This window comes from Myodes glareolus, chromosome 10, assembly GCF_982192425.1.
Source record: "Myodes glareolus chromosome 10, mMyoGla1.1, whole genome shotgun sequence".
Taxonomy (NCBI): domain Eukaryota; kingdom Metazoa; phylum Chordata; class Mammalia; order Rodentia; family Cricetidae; genus Myodes; species Myodes glareolus.
The window spans coordinates 20,486,307-20,510,141 of record NC_142035.1 but is presented as its reverse complement, the minus strand read 5'-3'; the positions used below and the strand labels follow the sequence as shown (position 1 = coordinate 20,510,141).

At 49.7% G+C, this 23,835-nt stretch overlaps 1 protein-coding gene across 2 annotated transcripts in view; it reads left to right on the top strand.

Annotated features, from left to right (window-relative positions):
* Positions 1–1,815: 1,815 nt before the first annotated feature.
* Positions 1,816–23,835, top strand: part of Ppp1r16b (protein phosphatase 1 regulatory subunit 16B) — a 96,453-nt gene continuing 74,433 nt past the window's right edge. For both annotated transcript variants that reach the window (XM_048440919.3, XM_048440920.3), the window contains exon 1: positions 1,816–1,915. The gene's annotated coding sequence lies outside the window, so the exon portion shown is untranslated. The remainder of the gene's footprint in view (positions 1,916–23,835) is intronic.

The following is a 23,835-nucleotide window of genomic DNA, read 5'->3' as shown; positions in this document are numbered from 1 at the left end:
ACTTCATCTCTGGGGCACAGGCTCTAAGTTCAATGTATGCCTAGAGAGATGGTTTCTTTGTCCATTCAGCCCCCAGCTCTTCATTATAAATCAATGGAAACATCCTACAGAGAACAATGGCCCCCATTGGTTATTTTAAACATCACTCTAAGTCTTCCCCACCTGCTCTACCGTCACTAATTGTACCAGAAACAGTAACATTCACAGTTGGATTATTAATGAACCAAGGGGGAACCCCAGGCAAAATGAAAGGGGACTTTAGACTTGGGAAGGCTTGGGACAACCCAACCTGTGATAGGTTTTGTTGTTGTCGATTTTGAGACAAGGTTTCATGTATCACAGGCTGGCCTCAAATTCATATGTATTGCCCGGAGTGCTGAAATTACATGCGTTTGCTACCGCACTTGACAGATGTGGTGCCAGGGGCTGAACCTCGAGTTTTGGGGCCTGTAAGGCAAGCACCACCCACTGAGCTACATCCCCAAACCAACCCACAGGTTTACTCCTCCAAGAAAAGTAACCGAGTTTGTTCAGCAAACAGGAAATCAGGGGCTGGGTGTGGTGGTTTTTAATCCCAGCACTCAGGAGGCAGAGGCAGATGAATCTCTGAATGGAAGGCCAGCCTGGTCCACACATGAATGAGCTCCAGGTCAGCTAGGGCTGTATAGTGAGACCCTGTCTTAAAAGAAGATAAAAAGGAAATCAGCATACTTAGGGCATGTTTCTGGGGTCCTGAGTTCTGGCCCGAGTGCTGCAAACAGGTTTCCCAAAGATCGTTGAGATCCTAAACTATGATTCTTGTCTGCTTCCCCAGTGTCTTAGCTCTGGGGTGCTTCTGGCTCTAGTCTGGAGGCTGGGAAAGTGCAGGAAACAAAGTCTATTGTGGAGAAGAGAACCCCATTGTTCTAAAGTCTGTGTTCAGGGAATGTGGGCTTCAGAGAATGTTTGGGATGGGGTTTTTCTCTTTGTCGACTTTCTCTCCTCTCCCTGGGGTGGGGGAACAATTTAAAGGAGCAACTTTGAAAATGAACTTAGACACAGTTAAACCCATTGCCCTCAAGGGAAGGCACACACTACAGGGCCTTTTGTACAGAAGCCGCTTCCGTTACATGTCAGAAGCTCAGGGTGTTTGGGGCTTCTTCTTAGTGTGAAACCTCAAGGAAGTCGGTTGGTCTAGATCCTCTGCATCTGAGCCGGTGGCAGACATCAGCCTAAGCATGACCACTTCCTTCCTCCTTCGCTTCACCTCCCCTCTTTCCAGCTGGAAGAAGCAACCTGAGTCCACGTCACAGGCCATTGCCTGTTGCTTTTTTTTTTTTTTTTTTTCAGCTGGAAGACTATCCATATAGCCCTGTCCCCTAGACAAGGCCTGGCCTGGCTCCAGGTATTTGGGGAGCTTTCTGACTCAAGTTGACCAGGAGGGCCTTAAGGTGAGAAATTTTCGGGCACTGGTCCCATCTTGTGAGACCCTAGGTAGATTACTACCCCTCTCTTGGCCTCACTAGATATAGCTGTCAAATGGGAACAGAGACGCCGTCCGGGCTTCTCCCTGTCAGTATTGAAGGTTAGGGGTGGGGCAGAGTCCAGGAGAACTATTTCGAAGCCTGGCTGTGTCTCAACAGCTTCCAATTTCCTGTAGCTCAGAAATGGGGTCCTTATCCCGAGGGCTCTAAGATCTAGATCTGGTTGGGCGCGCGCTCTCGCGCGCGCGCGCACGGTGGCAAGCCCCTTGGGGCTGCGCCCGCCCAGCCCTTTCCTTGGAGCTTAGGCCCCGCCTTAGGGGAGGAGCCAAGAGGCGGCGCGGTGGCTCGCGACCCAGCAGAGCTGGCTCTGTCGCCGCACCACCAGCTGCGGCTCTGGGACCTGCAAACCAGCCGGGGCCGGGAGCCGCCCGGGGCAGGGCTCGAGAGAGCGGGTAAGTAGAAAGGCGCTATGTTCCTTTGCGCTCTGCGGGGCGGGCGGGCAGGTGGTCTCGGCCTCTGTCAGTCTGGCTGGCGGAGAGAGGCGCCTTGACCAAAGGCGGGTGGCTTAAGATAATTGGGGTGGTGGGATGTGCTGGAAAGGCGGGTACCGCGGGTGCGGGGCCTGAGAGTTGGGCCACAGTGGGGACATTCTCCCATGTCTCGTTCTCGAATGTCTCGTTCTCGGCTGGTGTAGGGGGTGCATTGGCAGGTTGTTGGTTGGAGCTGTGATGGCTGGTTCTTAGGGGCGATGTGAGGTTCGTGGTCTGTCTGGGCTACCGTCTGCCTGGGGTTACAAGGCTGAGTGGCTGAGCCATAGAACACCAGACGCCCAGGACGCGCGGTCTACGAGTCGGGCATGGGGGCGCCGCCCCCTCGCGTGGCGGCGCTTGGTCTGGGCAGGCAACGGCAGCGCGCAGGGAGTGGAAAAAGTCCCGGGGGCAGGCGTCCCGGCGGGCAAACCTGACCCAATGCGGGATCCCCACCCCTAGAACGCGGCGGTCAGTTCGGCAGCCCCCGGCGTGGTGGTTCCCAGAAGGGATGCGCCGGGCCTCTCGGTCGGCGGGCCGGCGTGGGTGAGAGTTGCGGGTCGCCCGCTCCCGGAGCGCTCCACTCCTCTCGAGTCCCGCGCATCTGCTGCCCCAGGGAGTAGCGCCCCCGAACGCTCTGGACGCTCAGAAACGGCGCAGCCCTACCCCAGAGGTCGACTGAGGGGGTCTCCCACAAGGTCACACGGAGCGCCCAGATCGCCCCGGGTGGGAACGAGGAGCGGGAGATGCTCCTACCCGCCTTCGTGGCGGATGCGGATTCTCTTTCTCTGCGCTCTTCTCCCAGCCCAACCTCCTCTTTACGGAAGATGCTGCTGATGCAGCTCCCAGTCCCGGGCGGATAATCCGGTCTAGGTGAGCTGTGACTCCGGTCCTCCGGGCAAGCCAGCGGGGCGCTGCCACCACAGCCGGGCCTGGAAGCCCATGCTCCCTGGAACCTGGAGAGCGGAGGAACAGAGATGCGGCTACACAGCGCTTCCCAGAACCGAAAGCTGGTGCTTGCGCGCCCATGTGATTACACTGTTCATAAAGGGCTCCTGTTCTTGCTGTCAGAAGCGCCCACCAGCTCCCCGGCGGTCGGGAGCACCAGGTGCGGCCTGTGAATCGCCCTCTGTGGAGGACCCAGAGCCCGACAGTGCCAGGCGCCGTTTCCCTGCAGGCTCTATGGGGAAGGGACTGGCGGTAGCCCCGGGCCCTCGGGGGTGCTGTAGGGGGGACTTCCATTTGTGCCCTATCTTGTGAAACAACCTCCGTGGGGAATGAGTTCTTCTTTCAGACTGAGCTCAGCCCAGCTCAGCTAGAGACTAGCTGTCTGCCTGCGGGCGGGCCCTGCACTCGGTTCCCCATCAACACCGATCTGTAAGAAGTGGGGCGAATGGTCGCGATAGGGTAACCAAGAGGCCTCGAGTGACGCTCTTGGTGCAGTGGAGCATCATGGATGACCCTACTAGGCAAACACGCCTTCAGTAAGGGTTTGAGCGGGGCGTGTCCCCTAGCCAGGTGCAGAAGTGGAGCCCTGGTGGGTGGTTCTGCAGGGGCTGGGGTGGGGGTGGGGTTCCACTTTTCCTCCCTCAGTTATGTCACAAAGAACCAGCTTGCAGGAGGCGGTGGGGACCGGTGACTCCTTCCAGCGAGCTGCCTGCTTGCAAGGCCTTTCCCACACACATTCCCACCACCTTCTCTCCCACCTGTCACCCAAATCTCATCTTCTCTGCCCCAGTCGCTGGGATGCTGTGGGCAAGATGCCAACTAGACTGTCAACTGTCTCCCCTAACAGTCTCTCCCCGACCACTCCGGTTCTTCTCAGCCTTTGGAATGGCTTCCTTTCGGAAGATTTCCTGGTTTCTAGCTGACCCTCATTTGTAGCTCAGGTGGCAGAGGCTTCCTGGGAAGTCCCCTTGTGATGGGATGTTTCCTGTTCTAGAAGTACCAGGTGAGCAAGGCCAGTGTTTGGTGCCCACACAGACTTTGCCCTTCGTGTTCATGGAGCCAGGGAGCCAGAGGAGCAGAGGTTAAATTCTAATCTTGCTGTTCTGTGTTTTCATGAGCCCCAGTTCCAGGGCCAGGGAGGAGAAGCTGAGGCAGGGAATTGGTTTCCTGTGGGGCTCCTTTGAGCTAACCACCCATCCTGTCTGGTGAAAACCCAATTCTAAAGCCTCAGAGAACTCGCGCTGACCAACGGCAACTGAGCAAACTTGGGCCAGCAGATTGCAAAAGGCAGCCTGGATTCAAGGGCTGGTTTTGAACTCACGACAACCTCTGTTGTTGACCTTGCCTCTTCTCCCACCCTAGCACCCTGTGCTCCCAGCCTCCAGGGGGCTTGTAGCAATTGCAGACAGTGGGTCCCAACTGACACCCCCCCCCCCCCCGTCCCAGACCGGGACAGCCCTTGTCTCAACACATCTTAGAGATCAACCCTGGGGGAGGAGGAAGCATGCATAAATGTATCACAGAAAGCGATCAAAGTGTGAAAGTATCACAACATCGAGGAAGCTGTATGAGTCTAGTTGAAACAACAGCTCTATGCTTAAAAGCCTTGGGATTCTGTGTAAAGCTCTCTCCACCCCCCCCCCCCACTCCCTGGTAATAAGAATCCCATAATTGTCATCTTCATGGGAGCTCCAGGGACTGTGTGAGATAAGAGAACATAGAAGGACTTCGTGGAGTACTGGTAGGCACGCAAGAAGTGACTCTGCCACCAGCACCTCTGTTTCTTCCTTTCCTTGGGCTCTCATGGATCCTGCCTCCTTCCCTGCTATAGGGAAATAGCACCTTTCTGTCCACAGTTCTTGGAATAGAGAAAGCCTCCTCCTGTCTCCTGGGAAGTGGGCGCTGTCCTGGGAATTAGGCTTTTGCATGACCCCTTCCCCAGGGTTCCTCGTCCATACCTTGTTCTTAGCAAAGGGTTTCCATAATCAAGACAGCTCTGGGGGTTCTCATCTCAGGGGAGAGGCAGGCTTGCAGACAGAGGGCCTGGTGGGGTCAGAGCTTCCATAGGAAGAAGTGGGGACTGAGGGCAAGTTTGAGTCCTCACCCTGTGTCTGTCAGTGGGTGCCCATAGACTCCTTATATCTTATGCAGGTAAACTGCCTGCTAAAGGCGGTGGAGCGAGCAGAAAAGAGATACTGTGGGTAAAGCCTTAGCTCGGGGCTATCCCTGCATGAATAAGTGTTCACAGATGTTAGTTACTATTATTATTAGTCTATTATTGCCAATAACAGGTGGGCTGGATTTACTATGGGAGCACATTTGATCTCTTCAGTGGCAATTTTCCAGGCGGTGGGTAATGGAGGGGTGGGTACCAATGCACGGAGAACTGTGTGTGTTAGATAGAGCGTACAGGCTGGAAAGCTCTGGATGGCTTTGGCGAGCCGTGGGTGGGGGTTGGGACTGGAGCCCAGTCAACAGAATGTGAGGCAGGTCTTGGTAGGAAGACCAGGGAAGGAGTCAGAGGTCATCCTGCCAGGGGCTGTGCCTGGTTAAATGCTCACTGACCCGAAGCAGCACTCCACAGCCTTGTCAGGTGGAGGCTCTCTGCAAAAGGTTGCCTGATTGTAGTATCCAAGGAAGATCAGGATTAATTTCTGCATGGGAGGAAGGGTTGGGCTGGGCTTTGGTATGGAAGCATTCTCCTTTCTATTCCTTTTGGGTCCCTTATGGAAAGCACAGAGCTGACCTTCTCTGGCCTGACATGTGCCCCCATGCCATAGTCTTCAAAGATGCTGTGAGCCAGCAGGGCATGGTGGGATATGTATGTAATCTCAGCACTCAGGAGGTTGAGGCAGAAGGAGAGAAAATTCAGGGACAGCCTGAATTTGTGAGACCCCGAAGGAAAAAAAAGAATGTCATGCACTCTCCTATATGGTCTTTGTAAATATCTAAATTGACTGCACAGAGCCTAATTTCTCTGTCTTTGTGTGCCCCTTGGTGCCGGACAGTAGGCCCCTTATGGTTGGTCACCATAGGTACCTGCCCTGGCTTTTGGGAAATTTCTGGGTGCAGGTGACTGTGGGGGGATGTGTTCCTGGATATCTCAGGATAGTCATTCCACTGGAGTCCCACAAACGTGCCTTGACTAGGGCAGCTTGTAGTTTGATTGATGGGGCAGGTGGTGACCAAGTCCCAAGGTGGCCCCAGGGAGGAATGAGTCTGTTAGGATGACTGCCCAGAATATCATGTGATCCTGCCTATAGACAGAAGACATCCAAACAAACACTTAACTGTTCCTTTCCCGTGGATGATAGAGTTTAGAGTTTGAATTACATGATTCTGCTTTCCACTAGTTTTTGGACCTTGGGCAATGGTTCTGTTTCCTTGCACTCCGATATCTTCATCTGGAAATACAGATCACATATACTGTATACACAACACACATATAAGGAATTCTGAGTTCTTCTAAGGATTTTAATCCTATGCAAAGTGAAGGGCTTCCAAGCTTTTTGCAGGGAGTCTCACTATGTGAGGCTAGCTTTGAGCTCTCCATCCTCCTAGCTCAGCCTGAGTGCTGGGGGTTGTATAGGGGTGTATCCCTAAGCCTTGTGTGCCTTCTTAAAGCTGGATATGATATTGGTATAATCTCTACTAAATTTTCTTCCATGACTTTGTCTGTAACCATACTTATAGTATATAATGATCATTATTATTTTAGTCTTCTTTTTAAATTATTTAAAATTTTTCCTTTTTGGATTTATTTACTTGATTTTGTGTGTATGAGTGTTTTGCCTGTGTATATGTCTGCACCATGTGCATGTCTGGTGCTAGTAGAAGTCAGAAGTGGGTGTCGGATTCCTGAGAACTGGAGTTACAGACACTTGTGAGCCCCCAGGTGGGTGATGGGAATCAAACCTGGATCCTCTTCAGGAGCAGACAAGCCACCTCTCCAGCCCCTAGCCTTCTGCTTTAGCCACTAGATCTGTAGGCATCGCAGGAGGGTCTTGGCCAGTGTCTAGAGATGTCTTTGTTTGTCAGGGCCAGCTAGGAGAGAAGCAAGAAGGGGAGTAGCTGACATCTCGTGCATAGAGCCTAGGAAGGCCTAGAATGGCTCCCAGATGTTAATAGTGTCAAGGCTGAGATTGGCTACACTAGACCTATGTCCTCCGAGGTCGGTGACTGTATCTGATTCATTCAGCTGTGTCCCCAGGTGCCCAGTGTGATGCTCAGAGCCTGGGAGACAATCCATATGCATTAGAGGAATGAATGAAGACTTGGAAGGCCTCACACATCCTGGAGTCCCGGGGGCTTGGCTTACAGGACGTTTTGAATGGGCAGGAGCGATTTAGATGAGCCTGCATGATGAACAGCCGCTCGGTCCTTCAGCCCAAAGGCTGTCAGACTGCTCAAGCTATTTCCCCTTGCGCAGGTGCATGGGGGCCTGAATTAACACAGCCTCATGGCTGTGTTACTGCTGCAGTTGCTTGTGCCAGACACAAGGCCCATCTTGATTCTCGAGTGGGCTGGGAAAAGGGGGCCATAGGTGCTAACAAGAAACGCCCTGTCAGCTGAGCCCTGGGATCTGCCAGGCTGGGGCGCAGCTGCTGTTAGCTTCCTGTTTTTCCCCTTTCTGGTGGAATGAAGGAAACCCACTGAATGGCTGTTTTTCCACTGACATTTACAGCAATGTGATAGGCCTTGGATTAATGAGGTCAAGCGACAGTGTGAAACCTGCCAGATAACTTGAAGCCTGGCCAGCAGGAAGACACGCTCGTTGTCTTTGGGCTGTTTGATGTTTCTGGATGGTTTTGGGCAGGAAGCAGGGGTTATGGCTGCTCAAAAGAAGGACACATTTTATGGGCTGCAACTGTAGAGCCTGACATTGTCTCTTTTTCTAATTTATTGGGAAGGCTTATTTTAATGTGGGCTTCGAAATAACCAGCTTGCTAAAGCAAAGGTTCACTTTGAGTCACACAGGTTGCTGAGTGGAAACCTGGACCATAGAGAGGATCCCCCTCCAGCCCCTTCTTGCCTCAAGTAGAAGCTAGAACTTAATTTAGGTAGGGGGAGGGTTGCCGGGTGTATGCCTCACACTGATTGGGTTAGGGTTAGAGTCTAGATTCTGACTTGGCAGAGCTCAGGCTTCAGGAGCTGTGTCTAACGGGCTCCTGGGAAGGGGTGTGTGTGCCTCACTACCGGTTTGCAAACGTTCCTGAGTAGCAAGCATCTGGGGAACCCCAAGTCTACAGGTGAGGGTTCCTGGTGCGGATCACTCAAGCACAAAAGACAGTTTAGCCTGGGCCTGTCTGCACAGCCATCTGCTCTGCTGGCTGCTTTCAGAGTCACAGATGTTAAGTATGCCCAGGCCTGGGACCAGATGCAAGTGACAGGATGCCTGGGCTCAGGGAACAGCTCAAGTGGCCAGAACTGGTGTGGTTGAGTTTACAGTGCTTCCGACAGCACTTGTCTAGGGATGTACCATTCCTGGGCCATCTGGTCACCTGGGGGTTTCAAAAACACAGATCCCTGGGCTCCGGCCCATCCCACCCGTGTCACCAGCAGTCCAGATGGGCCCCTGGGAATCTGTATGTTTCAAAATAGGCCTGGAGATTCTGAGTCACAGCTGGAGAGGGAGCAGGGGTACCCAGTAGGGCTTGGATCTGGGAGCAAGGCTGCATACAGCCCAGTGGCACCTGGCTAAAAGGGGTGCCCAAGTCCAAGTCCAGCCTGTGCTTGCTCCCAAGCACTGTGCCCTGCAGGGTTGCCTCTGCCTAGAGGGAGGGACACCTGTTTCTTAATTGATCATGAACATGTGGTTCTTATGAGCTTGCCTCTAACTCTTTAGTCCTCCATCGGCTCTAAGTGGTAGCAGTATTAGCAGCCCTGACTCTACTGCTCAGGAAAGTGAAGCCAGAGAGGGTCAATGACAACCCCAAGGTCACACTAACAGATAAGTGGGAAAGTGGATTTGAACCTAGTCCATCTGGCTTCAAAGCCCTTGTCCTTCATTGCCACATGTGCTGACTTTAAAAATCTCTCTCTCTCTCTCTCTCTCTCTCTCTCTCTCTCTCTCTCTCTGTGTGTGTGTGTGTGTAGACAGACAGAGAGAGAGAGAGGGATGAAGGGAGGGAGAGAGGGAAGGAGAGAAAGAGAGAGAGAGAGAGAGAGAGAGAGAGAGAGAGAGAATATGGAGGTCAGAGACAACCTCAGGTGTCTGTCGTCACCTTGCACCTTGTTGGAGACTGGATCTCTCTCTCTCTCTCTCTCTCTCTCTCTCTCTCTCTCTCTCTCTGCCAATGTGTGCTCCGGGCTAGCTGGCTGAGAAGCCTCTGAAGATTCTCTTGTCTAGTCTCTGGCTAGGATGGTAGAATTCCAGACACTTGATCCTGTGTACATCTTCCAATGGGTTCTGGGGATCTAAACTCTGTTTCTCACACTGACACGGCAAATACTGTACCCGCTGAGCCAAGTCCCCAGCTCCTACTCTCAGGTTTTTGTTGTGTAAAGATGCTTTCTTCTCTCTGTGAGGTCATCCCACTCCAGGTGAGTGTCTTCTAGTCTTTCTTCACACAGAGGAAGCTAGCAGTGACCTTGGCTGGCCTTGGTGGCACACCTGCCTCCACCACCTACTGTGATCTTGAGCACGTTGCTTGTTTGTCTTGGATGGCTGAGCCTCAGTTTCCCTATGTGTAAAGAAAGCTTAGCACTAATATGTGAGGCAATGATTAAATCCCGAGTCTGCCCAACAACAGAATGTGTGGATAAATAAATTATTATTCCTGCATTCTGTGCATCCTGGATGGCTGTCGAGCAGAGGGACAGGGAGCTGAGCACTGTGTTGTTATGTCCCAGGGACTGGGTTATTCACAGTCTTCACCAGGATGCTGGATGTCTGTGGCTTCCTTCAACACCCATAGCCCCTGTGCCCATGATTCTTGTACTGTCGAGGCCCCAGGGTCTGTGGCAGCCCATTGAGCCCCTCAGTTCAGTGTCCCCATCAGAGCTGGCTCTGTTTCTTGTCATCCAGTTGCAAGTAGAAGCAGCTCATGCCAGCGCACACTATCTCCAGCACCCCTGGCCAGTCTTGGTTGCTTTCTAGAATCACTAACATCCTCAGCCATCCTGTGGACAGGACAGAGAGTAAATGTCGCGTGATGGACACAGTGTCTTGCCTTGTGATGAAATAGGAATGATTTTCACCAAGTTTCCATTTGATTTTTTTCCCTTGACGTATAATATTAAATTTTTTCTTATTGCTGTGTTTTATGCTTTTTAATTATGGAAAGGATACAAGCACAGCATAAAAACCCCAACACTACAGAGATGTGGAAAATGTAAAGTAAAATTTTTCCACTGCCCTCCCTAGACTCTCATTTCCTTCTCTGGGAGAAATCCTCAGGTACCTAGCTTTCTGTACATTTTTGATGCACACTCAAACTCATATTAATTTACATGTTTATCTTTTTTTCTTCTCCACACATCTAGGCAACACTCCTCTGAGATTTTCTTTTTCAACTTACTTGTCTGAGCACACGCCCAACACATAAATGTATGTCTGGGTCTTTAAGGTTAGGAGGAATCTCACTGATGAAAATCCACCCTCATTTATTTTGTTGTTCCTTGTTCATGGTTAAAATTTCTTTTAGGGACCGGAGAGATAGAGCTCATTGGGTAAGAATGCATACTGTTCTTGAGGACCTGGGTTCGATTCCCAGCATCCACATGTTGGCTCACAACTTCTAGCTCCAAGGGACTGGGCTCCCTGACTCCCCTGGTACTGCCCACACTCGGCACACATTCATACAGACAGACAGGCATGAATACACATAAATCTTTAAAAACTGCTTTTTGTTCTTTTCCTGCAGCAAGAGAATAATGTGCCACCTTGGCTTCTACAGGTTTTGTTTTTGCGCACCACTCCGAGTTCACCCAGAACCAAATGTTGCAGCAAGAACTGGGCCAGCTCTCGCTGACTGTTTTTCTCTGGTGTGGATGCTGCCTTTACCTTCTCCCACATGGATCCAAAGTGCTTTACTTCTTTATAGGTACCAGCCGAGGAGTGCCCGGGGCCAGGGGTCTTTGGCATTTCCCCCCAGATTTTGGAATATTTTCAGATACGCACTGGCATGCCTTACAGATGGGATCCAAGTCCAAACCTGATCTCATTTGTCATCTCCTCCTCTCTCTCTTCCTCCTTTCTTTCCCTCCCCCTCTTTCTTTCTCTTCTGCACTAGAATTGACTCTAGGGCTCATGAACATAGGCAAGCACTTACCACTGAGCTATACCTACCTCCCCTTTAATGGAGCTTGGCAGCAAACGCTTTACCCACTGAGCCGTCTTCTCAGCGCACCCCCCCAGCACCCCTTTGACATCTTTTTATTTTGTCACAGTGTTTTGATAAGTAGCCTAGATGGTTTTAAACTTGCGGTTCTTCTGCCTCAGCCTCCTGAGTAGTTGGGAGGACAGGCCTGTGCCATGGTGCCTGGCTTCACGTTTGTTTGTCTTTTACTTTACACTATGATACAAAGCCGGAAGGTAATGTATTATAATACTGTTAGTGCGCTGGGTTTGACCGTAGCCTGTCGAGGGTAAAACTATCCATATATGGTTTCATGGCAGATCTCAAAAAGCTTTGGATCTTGGAGCAGTTTGGATTTTGAATATTTGGTTGCTCAACCTGTAAAATAACCTGGGCCAGGTTTTTGCAGTGATTTAGATTTTTTTTTTGACCATTGAATGATGCCTTTATATAAAAATTGTTAACTTCATTCTGCTTGGCCTTATGCTTCGGATTAAATATAAAATTAAATTAAGCCAGCGTCTGCCCTTAGGTTGATCTCATCCACGGCGGGCGGAAGTGGTCGAGTAAAGCAAGAGCATAACAGTGTGGTTCAGGCTGCACCACAGGTTGGCATGTGCCAAGCCAACCGCTGTTCATCAACCCCGAGCTTCATGGTTGGCACAGGTGAGCTCATCAGACATGGCATGGACCGTGTCCGGAATGAGGTGAATGATACTCTCACCCCATTCAAAACAGCTTGAAGCCAGGTATAGTGGTGTGTGCCTGGATAATGCCAGCACTTGAGAAGGATCATGAGTTCAAGGCCAGCCTGGGCTATCTACCATGACTCTGTGTCTAGCTCCCTGGGAAATAGGGAAGGGATGAGGGTCTGGGGACTCTCGATGAGAATCAAAAAAATGTTGCAGCTACCAGGGGAGCCACAGAAGAGGCAGGGAGTTGGGAAGGGACAATTCCAAACTAGGCTTTTTGGTGGTTTCCATGTTGACTAAAAGGGTTCATTTGAGGAAGTATTTGCAGGTAAATCTGAAGCCTGCAATGGTTTCTTAGCCCTCCCATGTAGGGGAAGTCATATGCTAGCCCAGAAAGACCCAGCTCAAGGAAGCAGAGGGCTATCTTTCAAAACTCACACTCTGGGCGGTCACGAAGGTTGGATGTGGGTGATAGGCTTGGCTGGGGTGCATCAGACGCACAGAGTGCTTTTCAGTGAGGTAGCGAGCAGCAGAGACCTCCCTGGGGCTTGTGAAGCAGCCTCCTGTGCAAAAAGGAAGAGGCCTGTCTAGCTGGGGGCTCTCACCCACTCACCGGCAGCAACGCTGGCCCTAGACATTTCCCTGTTCCAGGCATCTATTTACTCCCCTGGGACAATTCAAGGCAGTGAGCAGTGGAGGACGTCAGCTGGAAAGGGACCCATTTGCTGTTTTATGGTGCTGCCTGGCTCACGAGGCGGAGCTCACGGTGAAGCGCCGAGACTGAGGAGAAGATGAAGGTCCCAGTTCCAAGTCCTGCAGCCAAACCCCGGCTGCAGAGGCGGCTTGAGCAGTGGTTATGAATGAAAGTTTTGGCTCGGAGAGGTGGCACACACCTTTAATGCTAGCACTTGGTAGGCAGAGACAGTAGATTTCTATGAACTGAAGGCCAGCCTTGTCTACCTGGCAAGTTTCAGGCCAGCCAGGGCTACATAGTGAGACCCTGTCTCACAAAAACAAACAAACATACAGGCTGTGAGGAAGACTCAGAGGTAAGAGTGTTGACTGTCTAAGAATAAGGTCTTGAGTTTGAGTTTCCAGCTAGGCATGGCCCTGCATACCCGTAAGCCTGGCGCTGTAAGGGAGAAGCAGGGTTGTTGGCACTTGCTGGTACCAGCCTAGCTTCAGGATCAGTGAGAGACCCTATCTCGAGTGATTGTGGTAAAGAGTGATAATACAGGATACTCAATGTATTCCTCTGCTGTTCCATGTTTGGGTGTGCTTGCATACATGTGTATCCCCCCCCACACACACACACACGTACCTTTCTCCAAGGCCTGTTATAAGGGCCAGGGCTGATGGAGAAGATAAACACTCAGCTGAGAGTCAGGAATGCAGTTGGTGATAATTGCAACAGACAAGGACATTATTTCATCATGGCGCCTGTTTTCCATGTGGAGCATATTAGCATCCTCTGGCACGCTTCATATTCTACAGAAATGTCTCGCTTTAGACCTTCTCGGGAGTTAGAACTTTCTGCTCCAAGAAACCGCAGGGATGGTTGCCAGGTCCTGACACGGGGGCTCTTGGAGGCACAGCACACCCACCTGGGGAACATTTAAACCTACCAGTTCTTGGCTGTACCTCAGACCCATTAGCCTAGGACGTGCCAAGGGGGCCCTCTCACACACCAGGGCTCTTTTTAAACTCGTAATGATTTCTTATGGAAAAAAAAAGCAATGCAGAAGATACATATGGCTTTGTGGTGTGACTTCTCTTCTTTGCCTGGGTTCCAAGGATTGGAATTGAATCACCAGACTACTGTGGCAAGTACCCTTACCCATTGAGTCATCTTTTTGGGTTTCTTTTTAAAACAAAGAGAAGAAATACAGCAAAAACAAACCAAACCAAACAAACAAAACCCCAACAACAATAACAAAGCTGTGGTGTTGTATGTGTGTTTGTGTCTGTCTGTCTGTCTGTAGGTGTGCATTCATGCACATGTTTGTGGATGTGTATGGAGGCCACATATCCAGCTGTCTTTATGCTTTTTGAGGCAGGGTCTCTTGCTGAGTCTGAAGCTCATGGTTTCATCTAGTCTGGATAGCCAGTGATCTCCACAGATCTGCTGGTCTCTACCTGCCCAGCACTGGCTTTAAGCTTTTTAAATTTATATATATATATATATAAATATATAATTTATATTATAAATTTATATATTTATATTATAAATACATAAATATTATATTATATAAATATATATAAATATATTCACGTTATATATATAACGTGAATGATGAGGATCTGAGTTCAGAAAAATATATTTTAATACCCATTTCATCTCTAAAAAATATATACATTTTTAGTGGATTTTTCACAAACTGAACATGGCTATGTTATTCATTTCCTATTCAAAACACAGAACATTCCTGGGACCCCAGAAGCCCTGCTCTGCCTCTGTCCAGTCACTGCTTCCTTGACTCTACTTTCATGCTGCTAACAGTTATTTCTTCTTGCTGAATTTTATATAAGGGGAATCATACACTAGGCATTCTTTATGTGTTTGAAAAATATTGGTTAACATTGTTTCTATGACTCACCCTTGTTCTTGAGGGCTGGATATTGCTCCTTCCCATGGCTGTATAATATTCTATTATAGGGATGCAGCACTCACCCACCATGCTATTGTCGCTGGACACCTTTGGACTATTTATTTTATTTTATTTATTTATTTTTAATGTATGAGTGTTCTGTCTGCATACATGAGTATGTACCGCATGTGTGCAGAGTGCTCAAAGGCCAGAAGAAGGCACCAGATTCCCCTGAAACTGAAGTCGCAGTCAGTTGTGAGCAGACACACGGTTGCTGGGAATCAAACCCAGGTCCTCTGGAAGAGCAGCCAGTGCTCTTACCTGTCTCTCCAGCCTCATTGTTTGTATTTTGGGTTTATTACAAATGATTCTGTCACGTGGACCTTCTGTCGCATCTGTTCTAGGGATGAAATTGCTGGATTAAGAAGTGTGTTTACCCACATTTATAAGCTATTGTTGAGTGGCTTTAAGAATGGGCTTCAACCAAGGCAGAACCCACTCAGGGCATGGGAATCCATGCCGAACCATTGCTGTTTGCTGTGGTCTTGCTCTGTGGGTTTAGGTGTGTATTTCCACCATCTCCATGTGATTCAGGCAGATGCCCTTGGGTTGAAAAGTGTTAGTGGGAACGAGGAAGGGCTGCATGAATGCCTGTGACAGGAGCCTGTCATGGGCCTGGCCTGGAGTTCCCCAGAGGAGGGCATTTTGCGGAGGAGGGCAATGTTCAGGAGTGTGCTTGGTGTACACATGACTCATGGAGAGGGCTCTGGAGACTGAACTGGAGCCCTGTGAAGCTCTGGGAAGAGGAGGAAATACTCGAGTCTCTTGCTGTTAAGGCCTGAGTGGGCTGGGAAGATGATAAGAAGGTAACTAGTAGTGTGTCTAGATGCCGTCGGAGGGTCTGGCTTGGGGGTCACATTGTAGATTTGCTCGTCAAAGCTTACCTAGAGCCAGGCACTAGGAAGACCCTGGAAAAGGTAAGTCAGCGTCAGAACTGCTAACTGCCCTTAGTGAGGACCACATCTCACACAGGTGCAAAGGAGAATGGAACTGGAGAGGTTAATAATGTTGGTTCTTTGTCAAATCTTCCTCCTCCTCTTGATCATCCTTCTTCTTTTTCCTTCCCTTCCTTTTTTCCTCCCTCCCTCTCTCTTTCTTTTCCTCCCTTCCTCCCTCCTTCCCTCCCTCTCTTCCTTCCTTCTCCCTTCCCTTCTTCCTTCCTTTCTTTCTGAGGCAAGGCTTCATTATCAAAAGCAAAATGATCTTCAACTCACAACCCTCTTCTTCCTCCCCAGAACACCAGACCTGGGCTACCATTGCCTACTTAGTGCACCTAATATTTCTGATCTGTTTGTTTTTTGCAAGCGTTCATTTCTTTTGCATCCTTGGGCAAAGCTGGGATGGTTGCTTTAAGGATCCTTATTCCTGTTGATTTCAATGTCTGTTTCATTTTAAGACGATACCATTGGTTGCCTTTTTCTTGAGTTTGGGTCATGTTTTTCCAGTTTTTAACAGTTTTTTATTTTATATCAGTTTTATTTTATTTTTATTTATTTTTGAACAGTGTTTGGCCAGGCATAGTGGTGCATGCCTTTTATCCCAGCACTTGGGAGACAGAAGTAGGTAGATCTCTGTGAGTTTGAGGCTAGTGTGGTTTATATAGCAAATTCTAGGCCAGCCAGGGCTATATAGTGAGAACTTGTCTCAGAAAAACAAAATCATTTAAATTTTATTTTATGTGTATAAGGATTCTGCCTGCATGTACATATGTGCACCATGCCTGGTGCCCACAAAAGCCAGAAGAGGGCATCAGATCCCCCTGGAACATGTGGATGCTGGGAACCAAACCTGGGTCTTCTGACAGCAAATGTAATTAACTGCTGAACTGTCTCTCTAGCCCTTTTATAGTATATTAGATTACACCTATGTGTTGGAAAAATTTGGAGAGAGTCTGGATTCTCTTGTGTTTCTCAGAAATGAAAGATTTTAAATAACTGGCTACTAGCTCACCCAATCTCCAACTCCAAACAGCATCCCCTGGGCAGGCGCTATAGCTAAGGTTGCCATTGCTGTGAGGAAACACTGTGACTAAAAGCAACTTGAGGAGGAAAAGGTTTATTTGGCTTATGTATCCTAAGTCACAATCCACTGAGGGAAACCAAGGCAGCAACTCAAACAGGGCAGGCAGGAACCCGGAGGCAAGAGCTAATGCGGCAAAAGCAACAGAGGGGTGCTGCTTACTGGCTTGTTCCTTATGGCTTGCTCGGCCTCCTTCCTTATAGAACCCAGAACCACCAGCCCAGGGTGGTACCACCCACCATGGGCTGAGCCTTTCCACATCGATCACTAATTAAGGAAATGCCCTAAAGCCTGCCTACAGCCTGTCTTATGGAGACATTTTCTCAACTGAGGTTCTCTCCTCTCAAGTGACTCTAGCCTGTGTCACGTTGACCTAAAACGAGCCAGCGCAGTGTGCAACAGCTGAGATCCCGGGCACTTCTTTGAGGCTGATTTGCACTACTTGGCATCTTTCCAGGATATGTAGCATGCAGGCAACGTGGGGTACAGTCTCCCACCCTGCTTCTCTCCCAGCACCCTTTCTGCTTTGACCGGATGTCATATACTACTCCGTGTTTAGTTACTGTCCTGTAACTTTATCTTTTGGTGGTGGTGGTGGGGCAGATACCTTTCTTTGCCTTCCAGCTGTCACTGATTGAATTTTGCACTTTAATTGCTCAAGTCATGAGAGAGAAATCTTTACGAAAGGTTAGCTGCCACCCAACAGGTCTGATGGAGGGAAATTCCCCCACATTCAGGAGCTAGAAAAATACAAGTTGCCTTGCACTGCTCCTGTCTTTTAACTGTTGAGTCCCCTGTAGCTTCTGCTTGGCTTTTGGTAATTCCCAGCGGGTCTTCTTCGGAGGGTGGATGGGCAGTGTCTGGAGTTCCCAGTTCTTTGTAGGCAGGAGGTTTGGCCCTGCAGGAGCGCTCTGCCCTCGCTAGCTGTAGAATCTTGCTGAACGGCAGCTTTGTCCATCCAGGAGCCCTCAGAACCACCCACCTTCCTGCTTCTGGGGCAGCAGGTGGAAATGAATACTCATTTGCTGACTAAGTAAAGAAGGCTTCGCATTGAAAATAAAAGGGAATTGGTAGAGAAAATTGCCAGAAGAAATGCCCAAATTAGGGTTATGGAAATGGATCAATTGGTAAAGTGCTTGTGCACAAGTGTGAGAACCCGATTTTGGAGCCCTGAACCTGTGTGGAAGCTGGTTGTTAGAGGCACATACCTGTAACCCTAGTGCTGGAGAGGCACAGGTGGGTGAACCCCTGGAATTCACTGGTTAGCTGGCCAGTCTAGCCTAGTTGGTGAGTTCCAGGCACAATGAAAGACTTTTCTCAAAATATAAGGTGGAGAGTGATGGAGGACACCAGACATCACCCTCTGACCTCTGTCCTTTCCCCCATATATCTGCATGTGTGTGGGGCATGAGCGTACACACACACACACACACACACACACACACACACACACCAAAAAGAACCCTTCCAAACTAGTTACTTGTTAATGGCCTGAAATATGAACTAGAGAGAGAGTTGCCATCATTTGAGAGGAAATGAGAGCGTCCCCGACATCTAAGTGCAAAGCACCATGGTTAATAGAGTGAGCCTCGGGTTTTGACTCAGGAAACTGAATTCTATTGCTATAGTAACATGGCTTCCTGCAATGGGACTTTCAGGTTCAAAGGGAATAGAGAAGCCGGGGTCTGCTCGGAGTTCTGCACGCCCAGGAGGAGGGAATCAAAGGGAGGAACTCTGGCTGCAGATCACAGGGCAGTGACAGAAGCATTGTCATGCAGTCTGCCACAGCCCACAGCGTGCATCCCTGCATGGTAACGCAGGAGGTCACAGGTGCCATACCGGGAGACTTCAAAACCTGCATTTTGAATTAAAAAAAAAATTCATCAAACTGGAGAGGTTCTAGTAACTTCTTGTTTCATGCCCTGGACAGGAGAGGACCAGACAGTTGCTCTTGTGACTCTGGGTTGTGAGTTGTTCCTAGAAAAGAGAATGAAAACTCACTCACTAGAAAGGGAATGTTTGGCCGTGGAGGCTGAGCCCCTAGTACTTTGAAAGGGACAGAAAACGAAGGTTAGAATGAGGTACACCCGTTTCCTGGCCAAGCCTACGTATGAAGTTTGTTCTGACACTAAGTGAAGTTCTGACCTGAGTCAGCTATTTCTTACTCTGTATGGATTTCATTTATTTCCCTTAACAATACTTCTTCCAGCCGGTGTCACAGCACAGGCCTGAAATCCCAGCACTTGGGGAGCAGAGGCAGGAAAATCAGGAGTTCCAGGCCATCTTTGGCTACATAGTTCCTGGTCAGTCTGACTTGAAACAAAACCAAAGCCAGAACAAAACGAAAATCAATAAGCAAACAAGAATTCCTCCTCCTCCTCCTTTTTCTCCTCCTCCTCTTCTTCTTCTTCTTCTTCTTTTCTTCTTCTTCTTTTTGTTTTTTCAAGACAGGGTTTCTTTGTGTCTTTGGAGCTTGTCCTGGAACTAGCTCTTATAGACCAGGCTGGCCTCGAACTCACAGAGATCCTCCTGCCTCTGCCTCCCGAGTGCTGAAATCAAAGGTGTGCCACCGCCTGGCTAAGAATTCCTCTTTTTACGTGGTCAGATGTCAGAGCTCATCTTCTTTGCCTGCCTTTTTCCCTTTTTATTTTCAAGTAGGGGAGATACTAAACATACCAAGCAAATGATTTAGGCACCGACCCATCAAGCAGATGGCAAGCTGCTAAAGAGATGCCAACAAGGAATAGCTGGACCACTGCCCTACTTACAAGCCCTAACCTCTCCGAGTCTGTTTTCTGTTTTTGTTTTGTTTGGAGACAGTGTCTCATATACACCAGGCTTGTCTCGGATTTGATATAGAGCCACGGATGACTCTGAACTCACAATCCACCTGCTTCTATCTCCAGTGTGCTAGGGTTCACAGGTGTGTCTCACCATACCCAGTTTCCGAGATGCGGGGGATCAAACCCAGGGCCTCACACATGCTTGGCAAACGCTCTACCAAGTGAGCTACAGGGGTAGCCTAGTCCTCTCCTCTTTGGAATGGAGACAATGGCTACATCTTCAGAACTGTGGCACTACCCACAGGAGATGTTACAGTGGAGCTCGATGGGGGAAGAGGTGCTAATTTGAGAGACTGCTATTGTTTCTTGGCATGCTTTCTCCCTGGGTTCAGTTCATGGGCGCAGATAACAGGCCCTGAAAGGCTTCCCTTCAGCTGAGCTAAGCGCCTGTTTTGCTCTGTAAGGATCTTGACAGTTACCTTCTCTCCTGCGAATTGGTCTGTCTGCTTTCCTACCCAATATGTCTTCTTAGTTGTCTCTTTGCTAACGCTGTAGACTCTAAAATCTTGTACTTCGTGTGGAAGAGCTTTTAAAAGCCCTTAGGGTGCTTTGGGAGTCTCTCCTCTTTTCTTCTGCTGTTGTTTTTTGTGCATAAACTTTGCATTTGAATCCCAGATTGGCCACTGACTGGTGGAGAGCTGGAATCACTAGGATTCACTCTGGCCCCTCCCTCTTTCACCCTGTCTTCCAGGTAGGGCCATCTTTAAACTCAGTTGTTTCCTTGGCGTTATTCTAACACCTCAGCAAATAGTTCATATGGAAAGTCTTGTAAAATCGCCATCCCGGCAACTTCCCAACAGGCTGAGCCTGCCCCTGGCTGCAGGGGGAAGGGGTGGGGGTGTCACAGCTCACTAGGGCTGTTTCCCAGAAGTCTGTGGTGGAGAGAGGAGTCCTCTTAGTGATTGGAGTACACTTCCTCTTTGCTAGAAATGCTGTGCTGCCCGCAGTGCGGGGGATGGACAAATCAGGAATCTCTGCATCCAGATGGAGGAGGGGTCAGGTGGGCCCTCAACAACATACTGTGTCTCTGTGCTCCAGGGACAGTGTGGGGGAGGGGACAGACAGCTGTACACACTGCCATTTTGCTATAGCTGGCTCAAGATGTCACTTTCTCGAACCTGGCCTTCAACACCTTAGCACGATGGAGCCTAGGTCCATCTACCCCCAGGGGTAGATGAGCTATGGATACCTTTGGTTCTTGTCCATCTCTGAAGTGACAGCGATTCTATGCTGTTAAAGTGATGTCCTGGGGTCCGAGAGGCCCTTCTGTCTGGTTTGATAACATTCTGGACATTTGTGTTTAAGGCTAGAGGAGTAAACTGGTTTTGCATGTATACGTGTGCACACATGTGTGTGCACGCATGTTAATGTGTATGTGGGTGCACATGGAAGCTAGAGTGTCTTCCTCTGTCATCCTCCACTTTCTATATGGAGACAGGACCTGTTACTTGAACTTTGAGTTTTCCAGTATCCAGTCAATTGATATAGGGGGGTCCCCTGTCTTCCCGTCTTCCCCTCCAGAGCGATGTTTATGTGAGTTCTAGGAATCAGAACTCTGGTATGTTTGTGCAGAGAGTGTGTTGCTCCCTCAGCCATATCCCCACACTGAGGACTACAGTCTTAAGCAGGAGAGGGAAAGGGAGAAGGGTGCAGAGGAGATTATCGAGACAAGACTAACAGCCATCCCTTGTTTAATGATCCGTGATCCAGGAGGATGTTCTGTAGCCACGGGTGGCCTGCTTTGAAAATGATCCCTCTAGCTTCGAGGGAGTTTTGCTGTTCCTGCACAGGGGTGGGGGTTCTACAGCCCCAATCCTGGAGGAACTGTGTTTGTAATATGACTCCCATTTCCCTCTACTTAGCTATTATATAAGCTTCTTTTGGGAAACCGGTGACTGTGACTGACAGGGCCACATGGGATGTTTGCAGGCATTATATTAGGTCTGTGTGTCCCTGGCCTTTGCACTTTTGTGTCTGTCCCCTGAGCCCCTCCCCACACTGGCATTCTTACCTACAAGGGGTCTGGCTCCTCTGGGTTCAAGTGTCTACTGAGAAGCTCAGTGTGGAAGATTGATATGTTCACGAGCTTCCTGTGCCCATTGACCCCTTTGAAGTTGTCTTGGAAGCCTAAGGAGGCCATGTCACCTTTACATGAGAACCAGTCCCAAGCATCGAAGAGTCATCTGTTTGAAATGGACCTGGCAGGTTGCATTGCCACCTGTGGGGCTCCAGACACGCTCAGCAGAATTCTTTCTCCTGATAGGATGGTTTCCCAGTCCAGCCAGGGTTGGGGCTCCTGGTTCTGCCACCCCCACTGCATCTTGTCTCTTTGCAGTCTGATGGGTGGTTATTGAGTTCCTGGGGACCCTGGCATTGTTCCAGGGCTGGCCTGTGTTTTTGGCATTAGAAGGTTTTCTCCTTATGCCAAACTGAAGCTGCTTCCTTCCACTGCCTGTCTGTGAGCCTGACCCTGCCTGAAGCTGGAGCAGCCAGGATCCTCAGGAGTCCAGATAAAGGTCATTAGTGCCCCAGGGTTGACCATGCTTTGTTTCCCGAGAGAGCTGGGCTCGTGGATTGTCTGGTCATTCTTCATTCCTGTGGATTATGGATCCTGCTCATGAATTTGAAAGCCAGTAAATGGGCTTCAGGCAAAGGGGTCAGGGCCACAGTGCGAAGATATGAATGAAGGAGTGTATCTGGGAGAAAGGTAGTCGAGGAACAGACCCATGGGGACCCTAGTCCCTCATCAGATTGAGAACCAGGAGGCCTGTGCCATGGTTACTGTGCCCAGAGTCTAAAAGGGTCATCCCTACTGGAGTAGGACAATCAGTGTACCAAGTCCCCTGAAAATGGGGCCGGAAGGACAAGGGGTAATTTCTAACTCAGCTCTCTGGAGCACCCAGGGCCCAGAAGTCTCTTTGCTCACGAGTGGAGCCTCTCTATTGATGCTGTTATTCAGAAGGATTGTGGGTGGGCGGGGGTGTGCATCCTTTAAGAGGAAAAGCAGGTCCTGAGTGAGAGCTGGGAGGAGGCACCAGGGCTGTTTTGTTTTCCTTTCCCCCTCGTGCTCAGCAGAGCAGGAAACATGGGAGAAAAGCGCTCGTGGCCCTTCCTCCGGAGCTGCCAAGACGGTGGAGAAGAATAACCGAGGAGCCGGGAAAAAAAGGAGAACATTTTCTTTAACAGTGTGAACTTTGAAACTCTCTTCTCTCTGACTCATGTTTGAAAGTCTCTTCAATTTAAATCCACCTTACCCCGTGCTGTTTTTCTCAAACCAGTAGGCTGGATTCCAAAGATACGTCAATCAGCTGCTCCAGGGTGTGTGTGTGTGTGTGTGTGTGTGTGTGTGTGTGTTGGGGGGGTCCAACAGCCCTGACTACTGTAGGAACCCAGCCTTGACCTTCTGTCCTCCTTCAGGCCTGGCCTTCCACTTAGACCCGTTGAACCAGAAGTGGTGGTTGTAGGAGAAAGTACGGTAATGTCAGTAGTAGCCTCCTGCAAGAGACCTCCACCCTTCCCGGCTCACTAACCCTGCATCTTTAAAAATATCCCTGCCAAGTGTTAGGATGTGCTGGGTTATCAGTAACTGCCTTATGTAACGAATGGAGTTTGTTGACTTGGCCAGCTGAAGTCCAGAGACTCAGTGATTAAGGACCCCCTTCATCTCCTGTGCCATGCAGCCGTTGGCTTCTTCTGGAGATTGCCTTCAGCAGCACCTTCCCTTCGGTCTTCTGGCTCAGTGGGAAGGAAAGGTTTCTGATTGGGATCCATTCCTTAGGATGTTTGCCTACATACATCCCAGAGCCAATCTCCGTGTTTGGGCTCAGGCACTTGCGAAGAGCTCTGACCATTCAAGGCCCAAGATGATGGAGGAGGTCTTTGACCCCATGAATCTTCTCTTCTCCAGGGGTGCACTCATTCTCAGCAGCAAAGCCATCATACATAGCCTTTCGCCCGAGGAGCTTCCTGTCAACCTATAGCTCCACCTCCCCACAGGACCCTGGTCAACTTTCTTGCCCTTTGCCTTATTGGCCTGGCTCGTGGTGCCCAGTCTGTGGGAGCCCAGATTCACACACTGGCCCCTTCTACTCGGGGCAGCAATGGTGAGTATGTGCACAAAGAAGAACCAGGTTTAGATTCCGCTAGATGACAGGCAAGCTCAAGGTCTTGAGGGGCAAGGTGACAACTCTTTAGTGGCCTTTTCCTGCTTCTCCCAGGGCCCAATGCCTTGGCCTTTAACTTCCTGTTGGTCATAATAGAACTATTTTGGTACGTGGCCCAGATGTTGGGGAAATTCAGTGTCCCACCCTACTTCCCCTGGCCCCAGATTCTTCTCACACTCAACATACTTCCTGGATGACTTCATTGCCTTGGCCTATGCAGACCCCTCCTATG